This window comes from Vicugna pacos, chromosome 19, assembly GCF_048564905.1.
Source record: "Vicugna pacos chromosome 19, VicPac4, whole genome shotgun sequence".
In the NCBI taxonomy this organism is placed as follows: Eukaryota; Metazoa; Chordata; class Mammalia; order Artiodactyla; family Camelidae; genus Vicugna; species Vicugna pacos.
This window is the reverse complement of record NC_133005.1, coordinates 8,960,483-8,987,617: the sequence shown is the minus strand read 5'-3', so window position 1 is coordinate 8,987,617 and position 27,135 is coordinate 8,960,483. Positions and strand designations below refer to the sequence as shown.

General features: G+C 33.2%; 1 long non-coding RNA gene across 1 annotated transcript in view; it reads right to left on the bottom strand.

Moving 5' to 3' along the window:
• The window catches only part of LOC107033693 (uncharacterized), a 73,996-nt gene extending 47,579 nt beyond the window's left edge, over nucleotides 1–26,417 (bottom strand). Inside the window, exon 1 of the long non-coding RNA XR_012061624.1 lies at nucleotides 26,142–26,417. This is a non-coding gene — a long non-coding RNA (uncharacterized lncRNA). The remainder of the gene's footprint in view (nucleotides 1–26,141) is intronic.
• Nucleotides 26,418–27,135: the final 718 nt, after the last annotated feature.

Below are 27,135 nucleotides of genomic sequence, written 5' to 3'. Positions count from 1 at the left end.
ACTAACAATCTAGCCTCTGTATCTGTTAGTTTGGTTTTGTTTGTTCATGTTTTGTTTTATAGATTACACATTTAAGTGAAATCATATCTTTCTCTATCTGACTTATTTAATTTAGCATAATATCCTGAAGATCTATCCATGCTGTCACAAATGGCAAGGTTTTATTCTTCTTTATGACCTAGTAGTATCCCATCATAAATATAGCTTGGCTACTGTAAATAATGCTGCAGTGAACATAAGGGCACATACACCTTTCTGAGTTAAAATTTTCCTATTTTCAGATAAATGCCCAGTAGTGGAATTGCTGGATCATGTGGTAGTTCTACTTTTAGTTTTTTGAGGAATTTCCATTTTGCATTCCATAGACACTGTAACAATTTATATGTCCACCAACAACGTACAAGGGTTTCCTTTTTTTCCATGTTTTCTCCAACACTTGTTATTTCTTGTCCTTTTGATAATAACCATTCTGCCAGGTGTGAGATGACATCTCATTGTGGTTTTGATTTGCATTTCCCTGATGATTAATGATATCTTTTCATGTTCTTGTTAGCCATCTGTATTGTCTTCTTTGGAAAAATGTCTATTCAGATCCTCTGTCAATTTTTAAATTGGACTGTTTGTTCTTTTTGTTATCAAGCTGTATGCATTCTCTATATATTTTGGATATTAACTTATCAGTTATATGATTTGCAAATAACTTCTCCCATTCAGTAGACTGCTTTTTAATTTTATTGATGAACTTCCTTTGCTGTGCAGAAGCTTTTTAATTTGATGTGATCTCAATTGCTTATTTCTGCCTCTGTTGCCCTACCTTTGGAATCAGAACCAAAAAGTAAGTCACAAAAACCAATGTCAATGAGTTTACCCACTATGTTTTCCTCTAGTTGTATGGTTTCTTGTCTTACGTTCAAGTCTTTAATTTATTTTAAATAAATTTTTGTTCATGGTGAAAGAGAACAGTCTGATTTCATTCTGTTCCATGTGGCTGTCTGGTTTTCCAAAAACCATGTTTTAAAGAGACTGTCATTTTTCCATTGTATATTCTTGCCTTGTTTGCACCCTTTAATTAGCCATATATGTGGCTTTCTTTTTGGGCTTTCTACTCTAGTCCATTGATCTATGTGTCTGTTTTTATGCCACTACCATACTGTTTAGACTACTACATCTTTGAAATATAGTGTGAAATCAGGGACTGTGATACCCTCAGCTTTGCTCTTCTTTCTCAAGATGGCTTTGGCTATTCCAGATATATAGTGGTTCCATAAAAATTTTAGGATTGTTTGCCCTATATCTGTGAAAAATGACATTGGAATTACTACAGGGATTACACTGAATCTGTAGATTGTTTTGGGTAAAATGGGCTTTTTAACCATATTAATCACTCTAATTCATGAGCACAGTATCTTTCCATTTATTTGTGTAATCTTCAATTTATTTCACCAATCAATATCTTACAGTTTTCAGTGCACAGGACTTCACCTCCTTGGTTAAATTTATTCATAGGTATTACTCTTTTTGATGTAATTGTGAATAGAGCTGTTTTCTTAATTCTTTTTTCCAATAGTTTGTTGTTATATAAAAACACAACAGATAGATGTATATTGACTTTGTACCCTGCAACTTTGCTGAATTTGTTTATTAGCTTTGATGGTTTTTGGGGTGAAGTTTTTAGGGTTTTCTATATATAAAATCATGTTGTCTGCAAACAGTGATGGTTTTACTTTGTCATTTCCAATTTGGCTGACTTTTCTTTTTCTTGCCTAACTGTTCTGGATAGCATTTCCAATACTACATTGAGTAAAAGTGGCAAGAGCAGGAATCCTTGTCTTGTTCCTGATCTTAGAGGGAAAGATTTCAACTTTCCACTGTTGAGTATGATGTTATCTATGGGCTTGTCATATATGATTTTTATTACGTTGATGTATATTCTGTCTATATCCACTTTATTGAGAGTTTTGTTTTGCTTTTTATCATGAATAGGTGCTGAATTTTGTCAAATGCTTTTTCTGCAACTATTCAGGTGATAATATGACTTGACCTTCATTTATTTTTGTTTTTTGTTTTTTTAACATTTTTTGAGTTGTAATCATTTTACAATGTTGTGTCAAATTCCAGTGCAGAGCACAATTTTTCATTTATACATGAACATATATATATTCCTTGTCACATTTTTTCTCTGTGAGCTACCATAAGATCTTGTATATATTTCCCTGTGCTATACAGTATAATCTTGTTTATCTGTTCTACATTTTGAAATCCCAGTTTGTCCCTTCCCAACCCCTTAACCTTCATTTGTTAATGTGGTGTATCACACTGAATTACTTGCAAATGCTGAACCATCCTTGTGTCCCTGAGTACATCCCACTTGATCATGGTGTATGATCCATTTAATGTACTGTTGAATTTGCTTTGTTAACATACTGCTGAGGATTTCGGCACTTATGTTTGTTAGAGATATGGGCCTATAAATGTTTTGTGTGAGGTGTAATTGTCTCATTTTGGTATCAAGGAAATGCTGGTCTTTTAAAATTAATTGGAGACATTCTTTTCTCTTCATTTTCTGGAAGATTTTGAGAAGGATAACACTAAATCACCCTTGAATAATTTGCAGGATTTACCAGTAAAGCTGTCTGGTCCCAGATTTTTTATTGTTAGGAGGCTTCTGACTATTAATTTAATCTACTTACTAGTAAATTGGTCTAATCAAAGTTTCTATATATTCATGGTTCAGTTTTGAAAGACTGTGTTTTCTAGAAATTTATCTATTTCTCAAAGATTGTCAAATTTATTGGTGTATAATTGTTCATAATAGTATCTTATAATCTTTTGTATTTCTTTGGTATCAGTTGTAAATTCTCCTCTTTCAATTCTGAGTTTTACTAATTTGAAGTAAGTCTAGCTAAAGGTTTGCCAATCTTGTTTATCCTTTCAAAGAACCAGTTCTTAGTTTCATTGGTCTTTTCTATTGTCTTATTATTGGTCTCTGTTTTATTTATTTCCACTCTGATCTTTTTAATTTCCTCTTTCTACTAACTTTGGGCTTTGCTTCCCCTCCCCCTTTCATCTTTAGGTGTGAAGTTAGATTCTTTATTTCAGATTTTTCTTGTTTTTTGATGTACGCATCCATCATTGTGAGCTTTCCCCTTAGAACTGCTTTTGCTCCATCTCATATATTTTGTTATGTTGTATTTCCATTTTCACTTTTCTCAAGGTATTTTCTGATTTCTCCATTGATTTCTTTGTTCATCCATTAGTTGTTTAGTAGCTTGTTGTTTGATCTCCACATATTTGTGGGCTTTCCTGTTTTCTTCTTGTAGCTGATTTCTAGTTTCATACTACTGTAGTCAGTGAAGATGCCTGATATAATTTGAATCTTCTTAAAATTACTGAGACTTGTTTTGTGACCTAACATATGATCTGTCCTAGAGTTCCATGTCCTCTTATCTTTAAGGTTCAGATTTTCTTATATTTCCATGTCTTGTTCACCTTACATCCCCGCACTCCATCAAAGCCTTCCACTCATTTACTCTTCAACATGCAACTCCACATCACCAAGTTCAAAACCTTCCTTTTACTTCTTAGAATAAAGTACACTTGCATAACAACGCATACTTATACTTATCATTTTAAGCTATGAAAATCTGACTGATTTCTCTACCTTAGCTACCTGTGTGCTTTTTAAGGCTGTAAATGGGTAACAGTTGTCTCTGAATCTCCAAGGACTAACAATCAATAAATATCTGTCAAATATACATCAGTTTGGCAAAACCACTGTCTCATATTTAAAGGTAGAGAGACATTCTAAAATCTTTGATTTCTTAAGCATTATTCTGCTATGAATCCACATATTTTTCAATTATCTAACTATATGAGAGTTAAAAATGTGACTGTGTATTTGTATATATACATATAAACAAATGCAAGTATGTGTATTTATTGTTTAGCATTTTCTTAACTTCCAAAAACATGTTTGAATCACTAGACTTTGTTAGATTTTTAAGTGGGAAAACAGTCTTGACTCTGTGAGTTAAGATTCCTGATATCAAGGACTGCAGAACTGAGCCACTGAGAGAGATTTGCAAACTATTTTGAAGTAGGCAGCAAATTCAGGGTCCCTCTGATCTAATAAGTCATTCTACCAGTGTAGGTATCTACTCACCACACTTGGTAATTCTATACAGCTTTGTTTATGATTATGTCACTAAGTACGTTTCCCTAAAGATTTGCTCCTAATGCATCAGGCAATTGCATGCAAGCTGACTCCATGAAAGTTTGGCTCATGTACATCAACTTATAAACATTCCTTCTTCTGAACACTTTTGTCTCACAGCCTTTTGTGAGGCTGATACTAGCAACCTCCTTCAAATAGTGTCAGATTGCATGGTGACTCTGTGATGGACAAGTAAGTTTGCACACTGAGACCCACACATCTATTCTCCCCTCTAGTTTCATGTTCTACTATTGGAACCCAATTCTCTATATATGAGGTATATTCTATTTTCCCTTCTCTTTTGATTAGGGTGATAGTCAATATGTAAGATTCAGATCCTCACTTGCCATTACAGATTCTAAAATGCTTCCCACATTAAATTACTAAGTAAAACAAATAGATTTCTATCCTCAAGAAGTAAATATGTGAGCCTTAACATGCAGCTTGCAGGCCAAAGTCATTACATAGTGGATTTTACTCAAACAAAATTGCTTCCAAACTCAAGCTGCTAGTTAGAAGATACAATACTTAGCATCCTTCAAGAATATGCTTTAAACAAACAATCTTAAAAATGAGCAAAGTAAATAAAGATACATTTTATCACAGGGTGGCTTCAAAATGAATGGAGCCATTGTTCACTGTGCAATTCATGAAACTTATTTCCTAATCACTGTCATTGGAAGGCATTCTGCTTTTTTTTTCCTGTTATAAATTCAACTTACAGCAGAGTAAGAAGGTTTTAGCAAGAAAATTTTACACCTGTTTATGTCTGAAATTAAAACCACAAGAATTGAAAGGAAGAAAAAATAACCAAGGGGGTTTTCAAAAATTAAAAACTCCATCATGCATAAATGGAGCTCATCAAAGAAAGTAATTTCTGTGCAGAAAACACTCTATCTTTTGTCTTATGTAAGTTATCAAGATGAATAGTTTATTCTCAATGAAACTGCCTTTTCCTCTTTGTGTTTCATAGTTTTCATTTTGTGTCTCAAGTAAATAAACTTCCTTACTTCCATCCCACTCCATTATTCAGGTCAGTTGCATTTAAGTGTATCTCGTGCCTGGTGTAAATTGTAATTATAGATCAAGCTTTACTAATTCTATGTTTTGAATTTTAGAAACAGTAACCTCTAGAATTAATCCACAATAAACACAAAATCATTTTTTTCAAGGTGGAGTATAATATCTTAGGTATCTATGACATTACAACATTTATCTCAGCTTAGATTCAGTCTTGATCCAAATGATGGAATAAAGTTTCCACGTAATGACAACTCTAGTAAGTGCAACTTACTATACCCAGTCAATTCAGAATAACTGGTTGTAGTATATTAGATATTTTTTATCCACATTAATCCCAAAGGTTATAATCATTGGATCTGTTTATACTAATTTTTCACCTGTTTGCACTGCCTCCGTACCTAATAGTTTAAATAATCAAGTCACTTACTAAATCTTTTTGCTCTTCCTATACCTTGAGTGATTACTTTGTGATGTATGGAATATTAAAGAAGTATAATTTGTAGATATATAAAAATAAAGCATTATTTTTATTTACAAATTACTGATGAATACTTGTTTGAAAACTAAAAGAATTACAGTTATTACTCTTATTTTTCATGATTCTAAGAAACCAAACTCAGAATTTTAATGTAGACTACAAAAATATTCATACTCTTAAGCTTTTGAACAGTAACATTTAAGCTCACTCACTATGTTTCCAAATGCTTGGCAAAATAAGTTGTCAATTAGACTTTGCTTCCTTTGGTTCAGCTGAGAAATTATTTAGTAAAAGTTTCAATCTCTCAAGTCCTTATAATTTATAAGCAGGAATGTTTTTCACATTGGATAATTACCTTATATACTAGACCAGAGCATTCAAATCCTCACACAACCATTTAACATCTCACTTGCATAGATGAAAAGAGTGTTCATAATTCATTTGATATTTTAAAAATTACTGATTATAGTGGATGCTGATAGGACTCAAGCTGAATATTTAGAAAATAATTCTCTTCAAATAAGCATGATGAAAATGAAAAGTACTATGCATTCAACTCCATATTTCTTGATTCTTATAACCATCTTAAAATGAAAAGATGAACCATTAGAAAACAATAAATGGGAAAACATCAATCATATTTGATCTTGCTAGATTAGCTTACTTTTAATTACAGCCCTATAAATAGGACAAGTAGTCAGTGATCAAAAACTATGTCAAGGCTGTTTTTGACAAATATGATTTTTAGCTTCCTTCACTGGTTTCAACATAGCACTGACCTTTAAAAATGCAACAAAAAATCAGCAACATTTCCTGCATTGTAATGCAAAAAATGACAAAAACTACAGCATCACTCACATAAAAAGAATGTTATGCTAACACTCAAATCTTTCACTCAAGGCAATAGAATTTAATTTTGAAGCAAGGCAGTTATTCATCCTTTCCATTAAGCACATTTCAAAAAAATAAATAAAGTGATTAAACTGCATTGTCCCTATTTTATCCTGATGACCTGCTATTATAAATATTTCTCACCACCTCTTAGCTGAATCATTCAAAATATAAACATAGGAGCAGCTAATGTGAAGAAGTAATTTTTATATGTAACTGAATTTTTCCTGTTATTTATAGACCTATTCAATAAATTATGACTATGAAACCCACCTTTATTCAATCTTCAAATGATAGTTGTACACTGGAGACACTTCAATTTAATTTTTCTCAGCAACATCTCATATCATGTGGTTTCATTTAAGGATAAGAACAGTAATTTATTAAAATGTTTAAAGTAGAATAATAACTGTCATTTAAAAACTTTATAAAATTTTTTGGATCACCAAAGTCACTTCAAATTAATTATAAAATTTATCATGTATAACAAGTTTTACTAAAACAAAATGGTTTTGAATACTAAGGTGTCCTCATCAAAAAATTTAAACATCTTAAACCTATGAGATTAATGGTATCTCTTATGACTCGTATTTCATTAGGATAATTTAAATTTCATTTTCAAATTTCAAGTACATTTTCAGTGATACCATTTGATCAGACATAAAGGATTATAAAATCATCTAATTAGCTTGATTCTTAGTTGGCCTATTAATAAGATATTTATGCAAACCTGTCTACTAATAAGGTACTCAAATATAATTTGTCAATCTAACTACATGTAGGTAAAATATTTTTATTTGTAATGTTTCATTGCTGTCTTTAGACATTCATGTTCACTGGGTTCCAAATCTATTCTATGCATGACCCATAAAAGAAAACAAACAAAAAACCTATATAAATATTTTTTTTATCCCATTATCAAGTGTTTCTCAATAGATTTTAGTTTGGGGAATTTAAAATTATATTCAGATGCAGAAATGAACTTACTCTCATTACTTGCTATATAGATACAGCTGTTCACTCTGATATGCATATAATTTTAAATTTATCATCCTTCATACATGAATATTATTTATATTAATGTAGTCACACATATTTAATGGTTTTTTCAGATGTATGCTATTTCACAAAATATAAATACTTATCTTAGGGAAGGTCAGGTGCACCCTCAAATTCTGAACTATATTTGTTCACACACAAGAGTATAACAAATGAAGATTTAAAGCAACTACTAAAATAATTAACTCCAAAACACACACTCACATACACAATTTCATCTAAATTACTTAGATAAAAGCAGCATAAGAGTTGAAATTTTTGAAAAATTGGTTATATATTTATAAATTTACATATTTAGTTGTATATTTTGTAAAGTTCTATGTGGAAAGCACAAAAGTTAATCTGAAATAACTAAAATAATGTCACAAACACTCATAAAAACATAACAAATAAAATTCATAAGTCCAATATGCAATGGATAGTTATAATTGATAACATACAATAGGGTATACTTACTATATTATTTATTACAAATAAAAGGTTTTTGTCCTCCCATTAAAAACATACATTCTATGAGAAAGTAGTATCACAAAAAGTAAGTCCAAGAATAAATGATGAGCCAAATAAGTGATGACCTAACTAAGTATATATGCAACTTTACTTTGAGGAAACTATTCAGAAATATTCTTCATATCTCCCAATACTAGTCACCAAATCTTCCTTTTCAACTGGAACAAAATTCATAATTTTCATAATTGCAAGTATCCCTTTGACAGAGCCAAAAAACTAGATGTCATTTGATCATCTGCACAGCCAGCATAAAATAACAAATGCCATTTATCTCATGGGAGAAACAAAGTAGATGATTTCATACCTTCTGGCCATCTAATGGGTTATCAGATTACTGTTACTTCTGAAACAGGTAAAGCAAAGCAGGATAGAAAGTAGTTAAGGAAAAAGATGGTTCCAAGAGGATATGAGGGCACAGATCAGAAAGAGGAGGGTCTTTCACAGCTAAAAACTCTTTAATCCTTAAAATGGTGTCAAGTCTAAGGGAGGGTATTGCCCTTTTAATGATGGTAACAAGGGCTAATATTTTAACACTGTTTTTTAAACAATTGTCTCAGGGACTGCTGCCATCACATGCATAGAAACTGTTGTCAAATAAACTAATTTTTACATGTATGTAACCAAGCTTTGAACAGATATATACTTTAGTAATTAACCATATATTGAGCCAAGAAAACTAAATCAAAATTAAGTATTTTATAGTAGAATTCTTATATGACTTCAATTCTCAAATATGACTTATTACGAAGAATATTTGGAGCAATTCTTGATGATAAAATTATTTCAAGAAAAATTCCCACATATTTGCCCTTTTTGATCTTCCTTCTATGAAAACAGGAAGAGGGCATGTAAGATTCTCAGCAGCTCGAGTCTCTGGGGCTACACAACTACAGGGAGGAAAAAAAGGGAATCAGAGTTCAGGAAAGAAAGATACAGTCAGGGTAAGGACGCATCAAAAAAGCAGCAAAGTTCTGGGGAAATAACCACCAAGGGAAAAGGTCAAGGCCAGTTTCATGAGTCCATAACATGTTTGGTGCACAGGGCCCCATGCTTAGAAGGGCTCCACACTTGGCTTAATTATCTACTGCCACCTTTGTGAAATTATTAATAATTTCTAATGAAGGGCCTATATTTGATTTTGCACTGGGTCCCATTCCCAGAACAGGCTGACAAAAAATGCATTTCCTTTGGAAGAGGAACAGATAAGTTGGAAAAGGGGAGTCTGAAGACCACCCCAGTAAGAGGTCTGGAAGGAACAGCAGGAAGCCTTCTGGAAAAGGGAGGAGGCTGCTTAGATACTAGGAAATAAAACCAATGAGGAAGGATTGACTTGTAAGATTTTCTGAAAACAACTATTATAAAAATTATAATTAGATAAGCACTAGGGTTATGAATGGGTGATCAGATAGTTACTGATTCCCCCCCCCAAAAATGAAAGAGAGTCATATAAAATATGTCATTTCAAAAAAAAATGACAGATCTAATACTTTGCAGAAGCTACAAAGTAATATTTATTATTAGAAATACCATCAATATCAGCAAGTAATGTTTTGTCAAATATAATATATATATATATATATATATATAGTTAGTTGATCAGTTTTTGCCACTTAAAATCCTGAGTAAATCTCCAAAAAGGTAAAGTCTAATTCAAAATTTTAATGGAGTCATGAGGCAGAGCCTTTAGTTTTGTTTTGACTTTATGTAAACAAAATATGACTGTAAAATTTCACTCAGTTATTTGCACACAGAATTCCTATATACACTCTACATTTATATTTGCTTTTTGTTCCTACTAAGCTCCCATGAAATCCTATAAAGCATCATCCCATAAAACAAAAGCAGTTGCAGTATCTACCATGTCCATAAAAATATTTCTATATAAATCTTAAAATCATCTACTTTGAGTAATACTCCTATTAACTTGGATTTATGGAGAGCAAAAAGTAGATTAATACAGAGCAAAATTATGTATATGAACCATCTTTTTTCTTAAAATGACTCTTTGCTTTAGTTTAAAAGAACCCTTTGCAACCTCAACAATTTTAAGAAGATAGAAATTATCTCAAGCATCTTTACTGACCACAATGCCATGAAACTAGAAATCACAACAGAGAAACAAAGGAGAAAAAAAGGAAAGCATGGAGACTAAACAATATGCTATTAAAAACAAATGGGACAATGATGAAATCAAAGCTGAAATTAAAAAATATCTTGAGACAAATGATAATGAAAGCACAACCACTTGAAATTTATGGGACACAGCAAAGGCAGTGCTAAGAGGGAAGTTTATAGTGATACAGGCCTTCCTCAAAAAAGAACAATCTCCAATAAACAATCTAACCCACCAGCTGAATTAACTAGAAAAAGAAGAACAAAAAACCCCAAAAGGCAACAGAAGGAAGGAAATTATAAAGATCAGGGAGGAAATAAATAATATAGAGATTAAAAAATATATATATAGAAAAAAATCAATCAAACCAAAAGCTGGTTTTTTTAAAAAGTAAATAAAATCAACAAACCTCTGGTTAAACTCACAAAGAAGACAACAAGAGACAGCACAAATAAACAAAATAAGAAAGGAAAATGGAGAAATTACAACAAATAAAATAGAAATACAGAATACCATATGAGAATATTATGAAAAACTAGATGGAAACAAACTGGATAACCTAGAGGAGATGGACAAGTTTCTGGAAACATACTGTCCACCAAAACTGAATCAAGAAGAAACTGAACACTTGAACAATCCGATCACTAGAAAGGAAATAGAAATATCAATTAAAAACCTCCCTACAAATAAAAGTCCAGGACCGGATGGCTTCACCGGGGAATTCTACCAAACATACAAAGAAGAACTCATACCAGTCCTACTCAAACTCTTCCAGACAATTGAAAAGGAGGGAATACTCCCAGACTCACTCTATGAAGCCACCATCACCCTGATACCAAAACCAGGCAAAGACACTACAAAAAAAGAGAATTATAGGCCAATATCACTGATGAACATAGACGCCAAAATCCTCACCAAAATATTAGCAAATAGAATCCAAAACACATAAAAATGCATCATGACCAAGTGGGGTTCACCCCAGGGACACAAGGGTGGTTCAACATATGCAAATCAATCAATGTAATACATCACATCAACAAGAGAAAGGACAAATGATCAGCTCAATCGATGCAGAAAAAGCATTTGATAAAATTCAACACCAATTTATAATAAAAACTCTCACCAAAGTGGGTATAGAGGGAACATATCTCAATATAATAAAAGCTATATATGACAAACCTACAGCCAGCATAGTACTCAATGGTGAAAAACTCAAAAGCTTCCCACTAAATCTGGGACAAGACAAGGCTGCCCACTCTCACCACTCCTATTCAACATAGTCTTGGAAGTCCTACCCACAGCAATCAGGCAAGAGAGAGAAATAAAAGGGATCCAAATTAGAAAAGAAGAGGTAAAAGTGTCACTATATGCCAACGGCATGTTACTTTATATAGAAAACTCTAAATGGTCCACAAAGAAACTACTAGAGCTATTGAACAATTCAGCAAGGTAGCAGGTGACAAGATTAATGTTCAAAAATCTGTTGCATTTCCTTACACTAACGATGAATCAACAGAAAAAGAAAGTAAAGAAACAGTCCCCTTTAAAATAGCACCCAAAGTAATAAAATACATAGGAATAAATCGAACCAAGGAGGTGAAAGAATTATACACAGAAAACTATAAACCATTGATGAAGGAAATTAAAGAAGACTTTAAAAAAATGGAAAAATATCCCATGCTCTTGGATTGGAAGAATCAATATTGTTAAAATAGTCACACTGCCCAAGGCAATCTACACATTTAATGCAATCCCTATCCAATTACCCAGGACATATTTCACAGAACTAGAACAAATCATAATAAAATTTATATGGAACCATCAAAGACCTAGAATTGCCAAAGCATTAATGAAGAGAAAGAAAGAGGCTGGAGGAATAACTTTCTCAGACTTCAGTTAATACTATAGAGCTACAGTCACCAGGACAGCATGGTATTGGTACAAAAACAGACATATAGACCCATGGAACAGAATAGAGAGCCCAGAAATGAACCCACAAACTTTTGGTCAACTCATCTTCGACAAAGGAGGCAAGAATATGCAATGGAATAAAGACAGTCTCTTCAGCAAATGGTGTTGGGAAAGCTGGACAGCAGCATGTAAAACAATGAAGCTAGAACACTCCCTTACATCATACACAAAAATAAATTCAAAATGGATCAAAGACTTAAGCATAAGACAAGATACAATAAGCCTCCTAGAGGAAAATAAAAGCAAAACACTATCTGACATACAACTCAAAGATTTTCTCTTAGAAGAGATACAAGCAAGAATAAACAAATGGGACCTAATGAAAATTACAAGCTTCTGCACAGCAAAGGAAACCTGAAGTAAAACTAAAAGACAACCTAAGGAATGGGAAAACAATTTTGCAAATGAAACCGACAAAGGCTTGATCTTGAGAACATATAAGCAGCTCATACGACTCAATAAGAAAAAAATAAACAACCCAATCCAAAAATGGGCAGAAGACCTAAACAAGCAATTCTCTAAGGAAGACATACAAATGATCAAAAGACATATGAAAAAATGCTCAGTATCACTAATTATCAGAAAAATGCAAATCAAAACTACAATGAGGTATCACCTCACACCAGTCAGAATGGCCATCATTCAAAAATCCACAAATGACAGATGCTGGAGAGGCTGTGGAGAAAGGGAAACCCTCCTTCCCTGCTGGTGGGAATGCAGTTTGGTGCAGCCACTGTGGGAAACAGTTTGGAGATTCCTCAAAAGACTAGTAATAGACTTACCATATGACCCAGGAATCCCACTCCTGGGCATCTATCCAGAGTGAACCCTAGTTCAGGATGACACCTGCCCCCCAATGTTCATAGCAGCATTATTTACTATAGCCAAAACATGGAAACAGCCTAAATGTCCATCAACAGGTGACTGGATAAAGAAGAAGTGGTATATTTATACAATGGAATACTACTCAGCCATAAAACCTGACAACATAAAGCCATTTGCAGCAACATGGATGCTCCTGGAGAATGTCATTCTAAGTGAAGTAAGCCAGAAAGAGAAAGAAAAATACCATATGAGATCGCTCATACATGGAATCTGAAACAAACAAACAAACAAAACAAAGCATAAATACAAAACAGAAATAGACTCATAGACATAGAATACAACTTGGGATTGTCAAGGGAGCAGGGGGTGGGAAGAGATAGACTGGGATTTCAAAATTGTAGAATAGATAAACAAGATTATACTGTATAGCACATGGAAATATATACAAGATCTTGTGGTAGCTCACAGTGAAAAAACTGTGGTAATGAATATATATATGTTCATATATAATTGAAAAATTGTGCTCTACACTGGAATTTGACACATTGTAAAGTGATTATAAATCAATAAAAAATGTTAAAAATAAATAAATAAAAGGGGAAAAAGTAAATAAAAATGTAATGATGCCACCTATCCTAAAGAATGCAAAAAATTTTTAAGGTGCATTATTGTTATAATACTAAATTGATCTCATTTCAACCATTGAAAATGAAGCCACACAAGAAAACCCAGCTGGGATAGGTTTATAATTCAAATAAAAAAATCAAAATTTCAATTATAAGCACAGATGGAAACATATGGCTCTGGAAAGTGTCACTGTGTATAAATCCAGGAGCAATTTTAAAGCAAAGGGTACTGATTGAGTAACACAGATCTCCTCAACTGAACAATCTAGAATGCCCTCCCATAATCCCTTGATTTTTCCCATGCCTTGCCTGCCAGCATTACATTTGTCATCTTGCAGTCAGTTCACTGACACCCTGTGTAGCTCAGCTGGATAAATGAATCAGTAAACAATGAAAAATATGTTGAGGCACGCTGTCACTTAAGGAATAAATGTTAAGCTGGCTAGAATTATAGAGAGGAGGAAAGAGGATATGGAAATAGAAGAAGAAGGAACGTGTGAGTGATTAAATATGAGGTCATGTACGAGGGATCACAGGACAAGTCAAGGAAGGATTGTTACAATGGAGACATTCAGAGTAAGATGGATGAGATTTATGTTCAAAGTACAAACACATGTAAAATTTTAATAAGTCAAATGTTGTTTCAAGCAATTCATTAGGTTCCTTAAAGGTGATGACCAAATCAAACTCCAAAACAGAAGCAACTAGAAAAACATGTATATGAGGCACTGAGGTTCAGCCATTCGGTTGCTGCACTGTGAACCGGCATTATTCCTTGGGTAATTGGATTGCATTGCCTGCTGATTTTATACCTCATCTCACTTGAGCATGTATTTGATATTCAGAGAAAATGCAGGGTAATTAATGAATGCTGCAAGCACAAATGATTATTATTTCTATGCAGACTTTTTGGCAACTGAGAGTTGCCAAAACATCTGGAGAGAGCAACCCAGCATCAGAAATATGGATGGAGAATGGAGGCTTTGCATTCTAATCATATGCCTGCTTCTAGCTCCACACTTAATCTGCTTGGGCCTTCCCTCTGTCTCCTGGCTGCACCATCCGGCTAAGTGAACTGAGAGTTCTCCTGGTATATGTCATCTGACAACAGAACAGGTATCACTGAAAATTCCAGTGAAGAACCAGCAAAGAACTGACTCATAAATCAAAGCTCCTGTCTTTGTCTTTAAAACATTCTGAACTTCTAAGTGGCTGCTGGGCATCCCATTTACATTCTAAGTCTTTTTAGGAAGCACCAAGATATAGATAAAATGCACAGAGAATAAAGCCAGAAAGTATTTGGCTTTGTTCTCACACTTGTTACCAAGACCTGACAGGATCACTTCATGCCTCTTAATGAATGTTAGTTACATCAAATTTTAAAAGAGTATAAAAGTTTACTCTGAGCTGTCTGCAGGATTATATGTCTGCAGGATCATGTAAATATTTTTATACACTCTACAGCAATACAAACACATAAGAAGTTATAAAACTTTAGCACAATGTTTCTAAGAAATAGTTCTCAGAAATCACAGAAGTGCTGGAATATAATAAGATTTTTTGATATTTCCAAGTCAATGGAAATCTTACATCTATCCAGGATATAGATGCATGGTCACTGCATAGCAAATGTTTTGACAAATATACTGAGGGTCATGTCCACTAAGGCAGGCAGATTTTGATGCCAGAACAGTTAGAAATCAGCAGTGCAAGGGTGCTTTCTTGTATATATTTTAAAGTTAACTTCTTACTGAAAAATATGAATGATCTGTGAAATAATTTAGACAGTAACTCTAAAACTCTGCCACTCTGATTTTTTATCTTACTACCTAATGTTTACACCCTCTTTTTTGATGTATTTAATTTCCCAATGAGAATTTTCAGTTTCATATTTCACTTGAGAGATAGTTTGTGTTAACAGGAAAATAGCACAAATGATAACAATTTGTTTCAATTATGAAAGCAACCACAGAGACAATCTAGTCTTTATGTAAGATCTGCCATAAAAATACTATAGTTAACACTTACTGAGTACTTACTATGCTCCATGAACAGGGTTAAGACTGTGTGTGTGTGTGTGTGTGTGTGTGTGTGTATGTGTGTGTGTGTGTGTGTGTGTGTGTGTGTGTGTGTGTTTTGTGTCCATTTAATCTTCACACAACTCTCTAATTAGATAAACAGAGACTTGTTTAAGGTCATTCAATCCAGATCTGTCTCCAGAACTTTGGTTAAGAAATTCTCTTTGTGTATCACACACATTTTCTGGTGGCTAGCCAATAGAACATTGGCATATGACAGTGATTTAAAGAAAATAAAAAGAGAGAATCATCTTCCACGTGTGGGTGTGCTGCAAATAAACCACAACAAATTGCCACATGGAAGGTGAACATTCATTTTGTGGAATAGTTTTTATACAAAGGACAAAGGGACTCAATTCATATTCACAGCAAAGCACATTATTTTAGGAACAGTTAAATTCCGGTCACTCTTCTGTAGTTCTGTTTTAATTAAATACTACCATTAAAGACCATACTAAATAATGTGCTAACATTTCAGTTTGTGGATAAGATATTAATCTGAGGTTCTCTATCATCAAAGTGTTAAAGTGTTAGCACTAAGCAACCTGATCTCTGAGAACCCTGTTTTTTTTTGTATTTTACAAAGTATGTGTGTGTGTGTGTGTGTGTGTGTGTGTGTGTCCTCCTACTATGTGTGATTATAAGAGGGTCACAGGACACAAAATATGTAGATGTATTATTTGATTCCCTCACCAGTGTCTCAACAGATCTTTGGTTGTGTGAACTTAATATGCTTAAGATGTATCATTTTTTTCAGAAGACAGCTATTTTCAGTCATAATATAAAACTTTACAGAGATATTAAGTCAGTGTTAATGCATATTTACCATGGAAGTCAAACCATTCTATTTTCTTGGCTTGGAATAAGTAGTTTTCAGGCTTTTAGGATACAGCATACTTAAGGGAGAGTGAAAGTCTTCAAATGCTTAAGAGTCACATGGGTGCCAAGCAGGGATAAACATGATTATAAATTCTGGGTTGTTCTGTAATATTAGAATGTTAACCTTCTATTAACTACTTATATATACACACATTATATATATATGTAAATATACACATATATATATAAATTATTTAATTTCTGAAATAATCAGTTTTTTTATCTGAAAAATTGGAATAATAATAAAACCCTGTCAGGATTTGTTGTGAAGATAAAAGGAAATAGTATATAAAAAGTACTTAGGATAATGCTTTCTGCATGGTAAAACAATAAATTTAAATATTATTGCTACTTTTATTAATAACTATATACTGAAACATGACATTATCAGTTTGTTTCATTATAATTTGAGTGAAACATAAGACATGGATAAATGATTTGTTCTCTTAATCTATTTCACATTAGTACAATCAAAATTCCTAATAGTAATATAGATGTTAAAAAACAGTAATAGTGAACAAAAATTTTATCCCAGAAAAAAAGTCAGAATCAAAATGTATATATACCTTTATCAGGCAAATGATAATAGTTTTGAAAGAAGACTAGAGTCAAAAACACAAAAATAAAGAAGGTAAAGATATTATTTTAATTGCTGTCTTCTATTTTCTACAAAGATAAGGATTGTTTTGCTTTAGGAATGTTGTTCCCCCAAATTCCTCTCATTTATCTTCTAAATTCAATACCATCATGGTGTGCAATGACAGACTTGTTCTCAAAAGTCTGTATTACTATTGTTATTGACAATGTCTTGCTCTCAATTTCTAAAGGAAGGAAAAACAAAATATGCTATAGCTCTACAAGGACAGTCTTTGTGTATGTGCTCAAACATGAGCCAACAAAAATGGCAGTCCCACTAAAAAACAAAACAAAACAAAACAAAAAAAGCAACTAAGGATCGAAGAAAAAGGCAGTCATGTCCCAAAATGGAATATAAAGAACTTTTTTTTTAAGATTCAAAATTTAGTATTGTAAAGAAGTTGTTAATTATTAGATCCACTTCATAAAAAAAAAGTTTCAATATTGTCTTTTCAATTCTATTCAGATGGATATAAACAAATGAAAATTCTATTTGTTACTTCAATGCATGTGTAAATTAGGTGTTGGAAAAGAGCCTGAAACATAACTTCAAGAATTGAGTATGCATTCTTATATTCAGGGAAAGTTGGTATAAGCAAAATGTTACTTTGACAAGTAACCATGAGCTTCAAAGTAGAGGAGCATATTAATACACTGACCTGATTTCACTGAAGGAATATGACACTTCTGGACAGCTCAAGAGATTGGCTGCAATATACGGAAATAAAGATGATTACTGGAGCCACCCTGTGCTGTTCTGTGATTCTCAAGTCACAGCAGACATTAATAAGTCACTAGCTATTTTCACATGCTTGTCATAACCTTTGTGTCACAATTTCAGGGCAAAGAGAATATAAGAGAAAGAACATCATGGAGAGAAAGTTAAAGCAAGTCTGTCAAAGATTGGGTTTTATCACTGAATGAGACAGAAAACAACTAAGGAGGGGCTAGTTTGAGAGTTTAGAGAAGGATCATGAGTCTCTTAGTCTAAGTCATCTTTCAGACATTTAAGTAGAGAGATTAGTGGGGAACTGGCTATATAATCTGCAGGTCAGGACAGTTTCTAGGTTGGACATGGAAATTCAACAGTTCTCAGCTTTTTCTGGTAGAGGAATCCTTGGGAATGGATGAGATTATTTAGAGAGGATATTAAAAGACAACAAATACATGTTATGACAGGTTAAATCAAGATACAGAATTGAAATGAATGATATTCTTTCACTTTACTAAATGATCTAAATGGAGTGATTCACAAAATTATCAAATACCTAGAAACAAAAAGAGCAACATTCTTTTCAAAAAACAAAAACAATTTTTAACAATAGGTGCTGATTTAAAGAACAGAAATGGTCAATTTAAAACAGTCTAAAGAATTACAGAATATAAAAATTAAATAATTTTAAATTACTAAGTAATATAAGCAACTAACTCCAATAGAAATGACCTAAATAAGACACTGACTATAACAGCCTAGGATGAGGACAGTGACGTTATGTGTCCCAGTAACAGACTGTCAGCAGATGAAACTGTGTCTTTTATCAGATTACAAATAAAAGACTCTGTTTAAAACAATGTTTTCTTCAATATAATCTCTAGTTGTGCTCAAGAAAAGGTAAGGTGAAAAGTTAAAATAAAGTTTATTTCTACCATAATATTTTATTTGGAACAATGGCTCTTATAACAAGAAAAAATAACAATGCACATGTGCACATTTTTGTAGGAATTAACTTTCTCTCTTGAGGACTTATCCTTATTATTCTTATTGATACTTAGAGATACTTTAGTTATTAAGTTCATGATCCTAAGAAAAGTTGGTGACTATGTCTTTAAAGTAATTTCAGCTAACTTTGTGAGGCAGAAAAGCCCACTAGAGTTACAAGACCTATATGTTAATATCCTAATTTTACCATTTACTTAAATTTTCTGAATCTCAGGGTTTTCACCTGGAAAACAGATTAAAAAACACTTTGATCACCTTAAAAACCAATTTGTGAAGAACCAAATGAGACAAGGTAAGTGACAGATTTTATTACAATGTCTAAAGCAGCTTAAGTGCCATTTGGAATTTGGTCATGTAAATAAAGAACACTACTATCACACAAATCAAGGAGAAAGTAAAAAGAAAAATTTCTGTTTCATAACATATTTTGCAGAGCACATAGAGCAAAGGAGAAAGATCACATCTATGAATCCACTGATATTTCTTGAAGAAAGCCGCAATGACATCAAAGAATACTATTCACCTCCATCTATGACACCTTCATGAAGGAGGAGCACATGAAGACAGGAATAACAATGTGAACATAATGGAGCTGCATAATCCAAAACTAAAGATTAAAAAGCTACATGAATGTCCTTGAAATGCTGAAATTCTTTGAAAACCTGGGAAGGGAAGTTCATAGGCATATAAGACCTTTGGAAATCTCACATCCTATATAAAAATGGAAGAACAAAGTGAGTTTCCTTAAGTAAAAGTTGTGCATTGAATTAGCCTTTTCTTTTCATTAAATTTATAAATGTAGTAAATAAAGCTGACTTGCTTTCCTAGGAAGATGACTTAACATAATCAGTACTTTTAAAGTGACTTTCCCCCATTTGACTTATTTGCTCACACTGGTCTTTATTTTACACTTATATCTTAGGCTTTCTCATACTGGCAGTCAAAGAAGTTGAAAGTTTAAGTAACTAGCTTTCCTGAAACTTTTGCTATAGTTTCACATCAATAACTATTCTACGTTACAGACAAGTAGCCTTACAAGAGCTATTAGCAATGTGTGAGAGGTGTCTGTAGTACATGCAAACACAAGTGAAATTAGCTCTCATTTCTCCAAAGTCATTAAGCAGAAGATGTGAACAATGTAAATTACTTTTCATATTTTTCCATTTGATCAGTTGAAGGATCCCTTTGTAAAATGTGGGGAAGAGGAAAAGCACTGGCAATATGACACCCCTTTATGCTCAGTTTGAAAGTTTGTTCAATTTTATGTTCACACTACTCTACTCTCTGTTGGTCTCTTTTCAAAATGGGACTCCTTTGATAGTCAGGCATCTTATATCTTATTCCTCCAAGATCTCCATTTTTGCTGCTTCCTTGGAAAATCAGAATTTCTGTCTTCCACAATATTAAGTAGATGCTTTTTAAAAGTGTTTATGACTTGACAAAAAATGCATTAGCTGTGAAGACTGATGAGAATTTATGCTTGTGGAGACTGCAAGGAGGAGCAAAGTCTCTTACTAACACATTGATTTTTATTATAAAATATGACTCCCATTAGTTTTGGGCTACAGCCAAGTTTCTTCTCACGGTTTAAAAACGAGTAACCTTGACAAGATTCAACTTAAATCACATCTTGATCTATATTATGAACACAAAAGAACCCTTTCTGCATTAAAGTGACAATAAGAGTCTGATTTATAATCCTAAAGCAAAGAAATTCAGAGTTGAATAAATCAAATGGCTTAGCACTTTTCCCCAGATTTTTTGCAAGGATGTGAAGTCTATGAGGAAAAAGGAATAAATGCTGTCGTAAGAATTTCATCCGTAAACTCAAAGTATTATACGGGTATACTAAGCATGCATTTTCACTTTAGTGAATTTCAAAAAGATAATTAGAAATAAGACAACTGTCTCCTCAGAACTGCAATGCATCTGTGGTATTTCTGGATTCAATAATTGTGAGGGTTTTTTTTTTCTTTTCTGTTTTTTTTTTTAATAGGAACATGATACATGTTTACAAATAGCTCATGTATTTCATAATCTTAAACACCCCCAGGAAAATTTATTTCTGGTCAACTCAGAAAGTTAAACTACCTAGTATTTGTCTAAAGCCTCCTAGCCTAACAATTCTATAGTATATAAAAGAAAGTATCTCCACAGAGGACAGAGCACAGTCTCAAGGAAAAGAGACAAACACTTGCTCATTTAAAAAATTCAATCAGTATCAAGCACTATTCTGAATGATGGCAAATTTAACAAAATCCATACCCCCATGGAGCTTAACTATAAGGATGACACCAACACAAATATAATATTTATCTAATAGTTATCTCCTGGGATGGAGTTTAGGCTAGGAAACAGAAGGGACAGGTAGGCTCAGGATACTGGAGGAAAACTTACAAAACAAAATAACATTAAATTGTTTTAAATGTGACTAGAGGGGAGGAATATGCTCTGAGCAGAAGGCATACCATGAAAGAAAGCAAGCCCTTGAAGAAGCATATGCTTGAGGGATCCTGAAAAGAGCAGCTGAAGGGAGATGAAGAAGAGACATCAGAGTCTTAAGTCGTGTATTCGGAATCTCTGGGGTAAGAGTCTCTCACACATGGCTTTGAAAACATAATTTGAGATTTAGGATGAGATTTCTCCATAAAGAAAACCAACCAAATGAGAAATGATGAGCACAGGCAGCTAGGACAGTTCTATCCTCTTCAGAGTGGATGTTCCATAGGCTAAAGGAGAAATGAAACTCCATTCACTATCCTTTTTGATTTGAAATGCTTCCCAATCTCTATCATATCTACATGGATAACAACTCTCTAAAGAGTGACCCAGTTAGAAATAATTACAAATAATCCTACAAACTAAATTAAATAGCTTTGATATTTACATGCAACTAAATTTTACCTATTAATAAAATCAGTAAATATTTTTTGAAAATGTTTTAACACTTAGATGTATTAGATACTAAGAAGGAGTGTTAAGAGGATGACTTCTGGTCAGCACTCTACTGGAAATCCAGTTCAATTTAAAAGTGCTTAGTTTCAGAAGCAATATACTTCTAAAATTATTAATGCTGTCTCTGTGCCTTTGTAAAACTAACACAGTGTAGGTTAGTACTTGAATTAATCTTTCAACATTACTTGCTTTTTGATTAATTGAAATCTAATATAATATATTTATTCTAAATTACCAAGATATATAGAAAGTTGCATATATTTACTTACACACCCAAGATGAAATATTAGGCCTTTACTTTGCCACTGTATAGTTACTCTTGCAAGGAAATATGTTAAAGTTAGTGAAAAAAATGAAAAGAAATCAAATTAGCAGTCTTTTATACTACTGATACCAATGAAAGTGTACATTTCAATTAACACAAAACAAAGGAACTAATTACTATCAGACCCAAATTCACATTGTGGATTGTAACTAATGTTTGTTTTACTTGTTTTTAAACAACATACAGGAAGCACTTGCCATGTTTACACTAATTCAATATTTTGTACTCAAGTAAGCAATTCTAAAATGAAAGAACAGTTGAGGTGGAAAATGATCTTTAGATCATAAAACTCCACTCCATATTTTTCAAAAACTGTGCTTTATAGATTGAGAAGCTAACACTCTCTCATAACTTGCTAGTATCAAAGTTCAGACTGGATCCAGCTCTTACTTGTAACCAAATAATCTGTCCACCAGGTCACGTTGAGTCATCACACTGTGGGACTGCAGAACACTTGTGATGATGACTACAAATTGTAGCCTTAACCAAGAAAAGTCCAAAATGGTAAACCATCTCTGCCATCAACTTTTAATGCAACCCAGTGAAGGATTCTGCCTTAATTCACACAGATCACTTAGGTATTATGAAGAACTGAACAAATAAACAAATATACTGTTAAATAATTTCCTCAAAATGTAACCATAACTATAATGACTAAGTTAGACCATACTTCAGAAATAAATTCTCTAGTATTATACAAGAAGATGAAGGAGATTCTTTTGAATTTCAGATTGCTTTTTGTCTTTTAGTTTAACACTATTAAAATTGAGTCTATAAGCCATAAGCATAATTGATTAATAGTCAATTATGTTCAGATAGTTTAACCAAAATGGTTACTTGACTTCATGTACCATTCAGTTGACTGACTGAGGGCAGACGCTTAAGAGTGTCAAAAAAAAAAAAAAAATCATTTACTGTTCTATGGGAAGAAAATAAATACCCTGAAATATTTTTAATAATTGGAACCTAATAAAAATAAGATACTAGGCTTAAAAGTAGAAGGTGACTTAATCCAAGTTCTAACACTTCCTACCTATATGTTTTTTGCTAGCCCATTTAATCATTTGTAACATGAGATCAGTATTACCTTCTTTCTATTCCACAGGAAGTTTAAGGGATTAATACAGTAATATAGTCTAAATTGTTTCATAAATCAAGACATGTTATATTTGCATTGGAGGCTATGAGAGTTGGTTTAAAACTATAGAAATAATTTTAAACAGTCCATCAAAAATTACTGTGTATAGACTTTCTTCAATGTTTTCCCATGCCTCTCTGCTTTCCTAACCTTCCAAACCCTGCTTGTTTAACAAACTTCCTTGTTGTCTGGCTGATAGTTGGATCCAGCCAAGAATGCCAGCAGAAGCTTAGAGAGAGGAAGAAAATTGTGGAACCCATCCCCACAGCTTTTTCACCACCCAACTATGTATTTCAATTGAAGATGATCACAGATCTTGTCAAGGTGCTCTCTCCTGATTCCTGTAACTTCATTTTTCCCTTACTTTCCTAGTTTAAGGGTAGTAACAGTGACCCCTTTACTACATCATCCCCTTAAATTTTGCTGTAACTTGCTATCCCTTTGTAATTACTTTTACTAAATTCTCTCCAAATTTCCAACTTGCCAATGCAATCTGTTCCCTACTGGGAATATGACTGATACAAACCTTTAGCATTTGATATGAATCCAGAACTGCAGGGTATGACATCCTGGTGGTGGTGTTTGTTTATTTCCCCCCTTAGTAATAGCTACTGATTTGCTCAATTCTATCTCCGATTTCTTACACAATACACTTTAAAATTAATAATTCATGTTTTCAATTAAGGGCTCTCTCTTACGTTCTACTACTAAAGCTAAATGTCATATACCTTAAAATCAATCCCCATGACTTACAAATGTTAAGAAGATGAATGATAGTGTTCAATAAAGCAATCCACAATACTTCTTGACAAGCTGTCACCAACCAATTTTCAGCAGTCTTTGATGCAGATTTTGTAAGTGATCAAGAAGCCAGTATATAGGATAATGGGACAATTATCATGAATGCCTTCCTTCTAGCATGTAGAATACAGTGAAACCAAATGGCAGCTAGGAGCAATATATTGGGGAAACTAAGCTACCTGAAATTTGTTTCTCCACTGAATTACGAGTTTGACTGCAGAGGTCAGTATTTTGAGAAAGTAAACAGCAATATGAATTCCAGTGCTGACTCCATGGCCACCTGTAGTTCTATGAAAAATACTGTAATACTTTTTTTCGTTAAGCTTGATTTTTTATTTTATATTCTTTTACTCATTTGATATAGAAAATAGATGATCATATCAAGTAATGACTCCGAGAAGTAATGTTATCAGCACCTAAACTACTTCCCGATCTTAGAAAATTGTGTGGCATTTCCATACTGCTAGAATACAGTGAGTCAAATTACTTAGAAACAGAATATAGGTTTTGGAGTGTTTGTATATACAAGTTGGCATTCATGTGGATAGTTCCCCTTCATAGGTCAGTGTTTGATGTTACTCTGTACTTAAAATTATCCTAAATCTCAAATGAAAATCCAACACATGCCTTTCTTAGGAAAGGAACCAGAATTGGGTCTTGATCTCTATTTACCAAAAATTTACTCCATTGCTGGTGGGAAGTAATCTTGTATTTTCATATGGCTCTAAAACAAAGAGTTAAAATAATTTCTCAAAGCAAATAACTGAATTCTAAGGAATAGATTCTAAACTAAGCCAACCTAAATCATAAAAAATAAATAGATTTCATCTGCTGTGCTATTAAAAAGATAGTACGGTGTTATACAGAGTAGAAACTTAAAATCATCACTTATAGAAGGCAACTCAGGGAACAGAAGAGTTCTATCTATATAAAATATTTTCATATAAACTACATTAGTGATTTTTAAAGTTTTCCAAAGGAATAAGTTATATTTATTACTTTTAAGTTAATGGTTTATAATTATGGCTTTAATATAATGACTCATCAACTTTCTTTCCATGTAAATATACCACCTCACAATTCATAAAATGACAAGTATTGAAATAGGCACTAGGCAAATTTTAAACTCCTTAAATTACATATATAAATTAGAAAAAATGTCTCAAGATTGGATTACTGAGCCACAAATGTAACTGATGAAATATAACTAATGAAATAAATTATGGAGGAAAGTGTTGCTGTTTTGATATAAATATTTCATTCCATGATATTTTTTAGATTAGAGCCAAGAAAATGCGTTATAATTGCAATATTATAGCTAATTACCTTTTTCTTTGTATATATGTACATTTTTATCACTTTATATTAAACTTTAAAAGAAAATATCCTAAAGTTTAATTAAGAGTTTTAAATCAAGGGATTTACTAATTTATATCTATGAACAGTGATAAACATTTGGTAGAAAAAAATACATAGAATTCTTTTAGTTCAATGTGCAAGGGACATTACTAACAAAAATGATTTTAATGGTGTTTAATTTTTAATGTAATTGTTATGTTATGTGTTTACGTAGTATAAATTGGTTCATCTTATTTACATTTCTTGGCCAGAAAACTGTGTTTTTAATACGTTTACAAGATCATTAAAAAGAATTTGTCAAAACCATGTAGTTTCTGCGTGATTGGCGTTAAAGCTTTTCCTGCTAGTATTTAATGAGAGCTTTGGAACAAGTGTGTCAGAAGTACCTTCTAATTGAAAAATAAGAGTTTGTAGCAGAATGAACTTTGTTAAAACGTAAGATTTTGCTTTCCAAAGAGTCATCTGAAAACGTATATAATTTAATAAGGGTAGATCTAGTACAAAGTAGAAAGGAACCCAGAATAGAAAAGAACCTTCTCACCTTCGCAGGCTCAGCGCATCCTCCCCCACGGGCCATCAGAGTTTTGGCTCCTTTGAAACGTCCATGCCTTCTCCGCACTCCTCCTGCGTGGTTTCTTCATGGAAAGCAAGTACATTTTTCCCCCAGTCCTTCACAACATTTCATTAAAGTCATATTGGAATCACAATACTCTGCGGAGACATTTTTAAAAGGGAAGAGGTCCCTGTCCGCTCCAGCGCTCCACACTGTTGGAGCGGGCTCTCCTCAATTCCGCCTGGAGTCGCTTGCTCCGCAGGTAAGAGGAGTTTTCAGACGCTGTGGCGGCGCGCCTGTGCAGGCGGGACAGCAATGGGGGGGGGGGGGTGGAGGGAGTCCGCGCGCATGCGCTTAGGCTGCCGCCGCCGCCGCCGCCAACGCCACTGCCACTGCCTCCCCACTCAGGAAGCCGCCGCTTCCCCCCACCCCTCACCCCCACCCACCGCTTGTGGCACTAAATTCGGCGGGAAAAGGGAGAGCAAATGTAGCATAGACAAAGAAAGTATTTCTTGTGGGTCTATTTATTCTCAAATTCTTAGGGCAGTTTAGAAAAAATGACAGACTATTTCTCTAGTCTTTATCTAGTTCCAGTAGTAGACTTAGATGGTCTTCTATTTATTTATTCATTCATTTAACTAGTTTAATTTAGTGAGGACCTATTTCAAAATATACATTTTACAAGGTACTTATGATCTGGGAAATGGAAGTGCTTCTTTATTTCTGGTCTGGTTCCCTAAATAGATGTGGTAACGTTAACCAAAAAAGGGAATATAAGAAGGAGATTAAGATTATAAAGGAATATATTATTTTTCTTTGGTTTCATATCAGATTTATAACAAGTTGCTCAATATCTGAGGAAGTATAATGAATTAAACTTCAGTTGATTTAGAATGTTACGGAAATGACAGGCCAGCCAAGAAACAAGCATCACTCAGAGGGTTGGAGTACTCAGATTTATTACGCCGACGGGCTCAGAGGG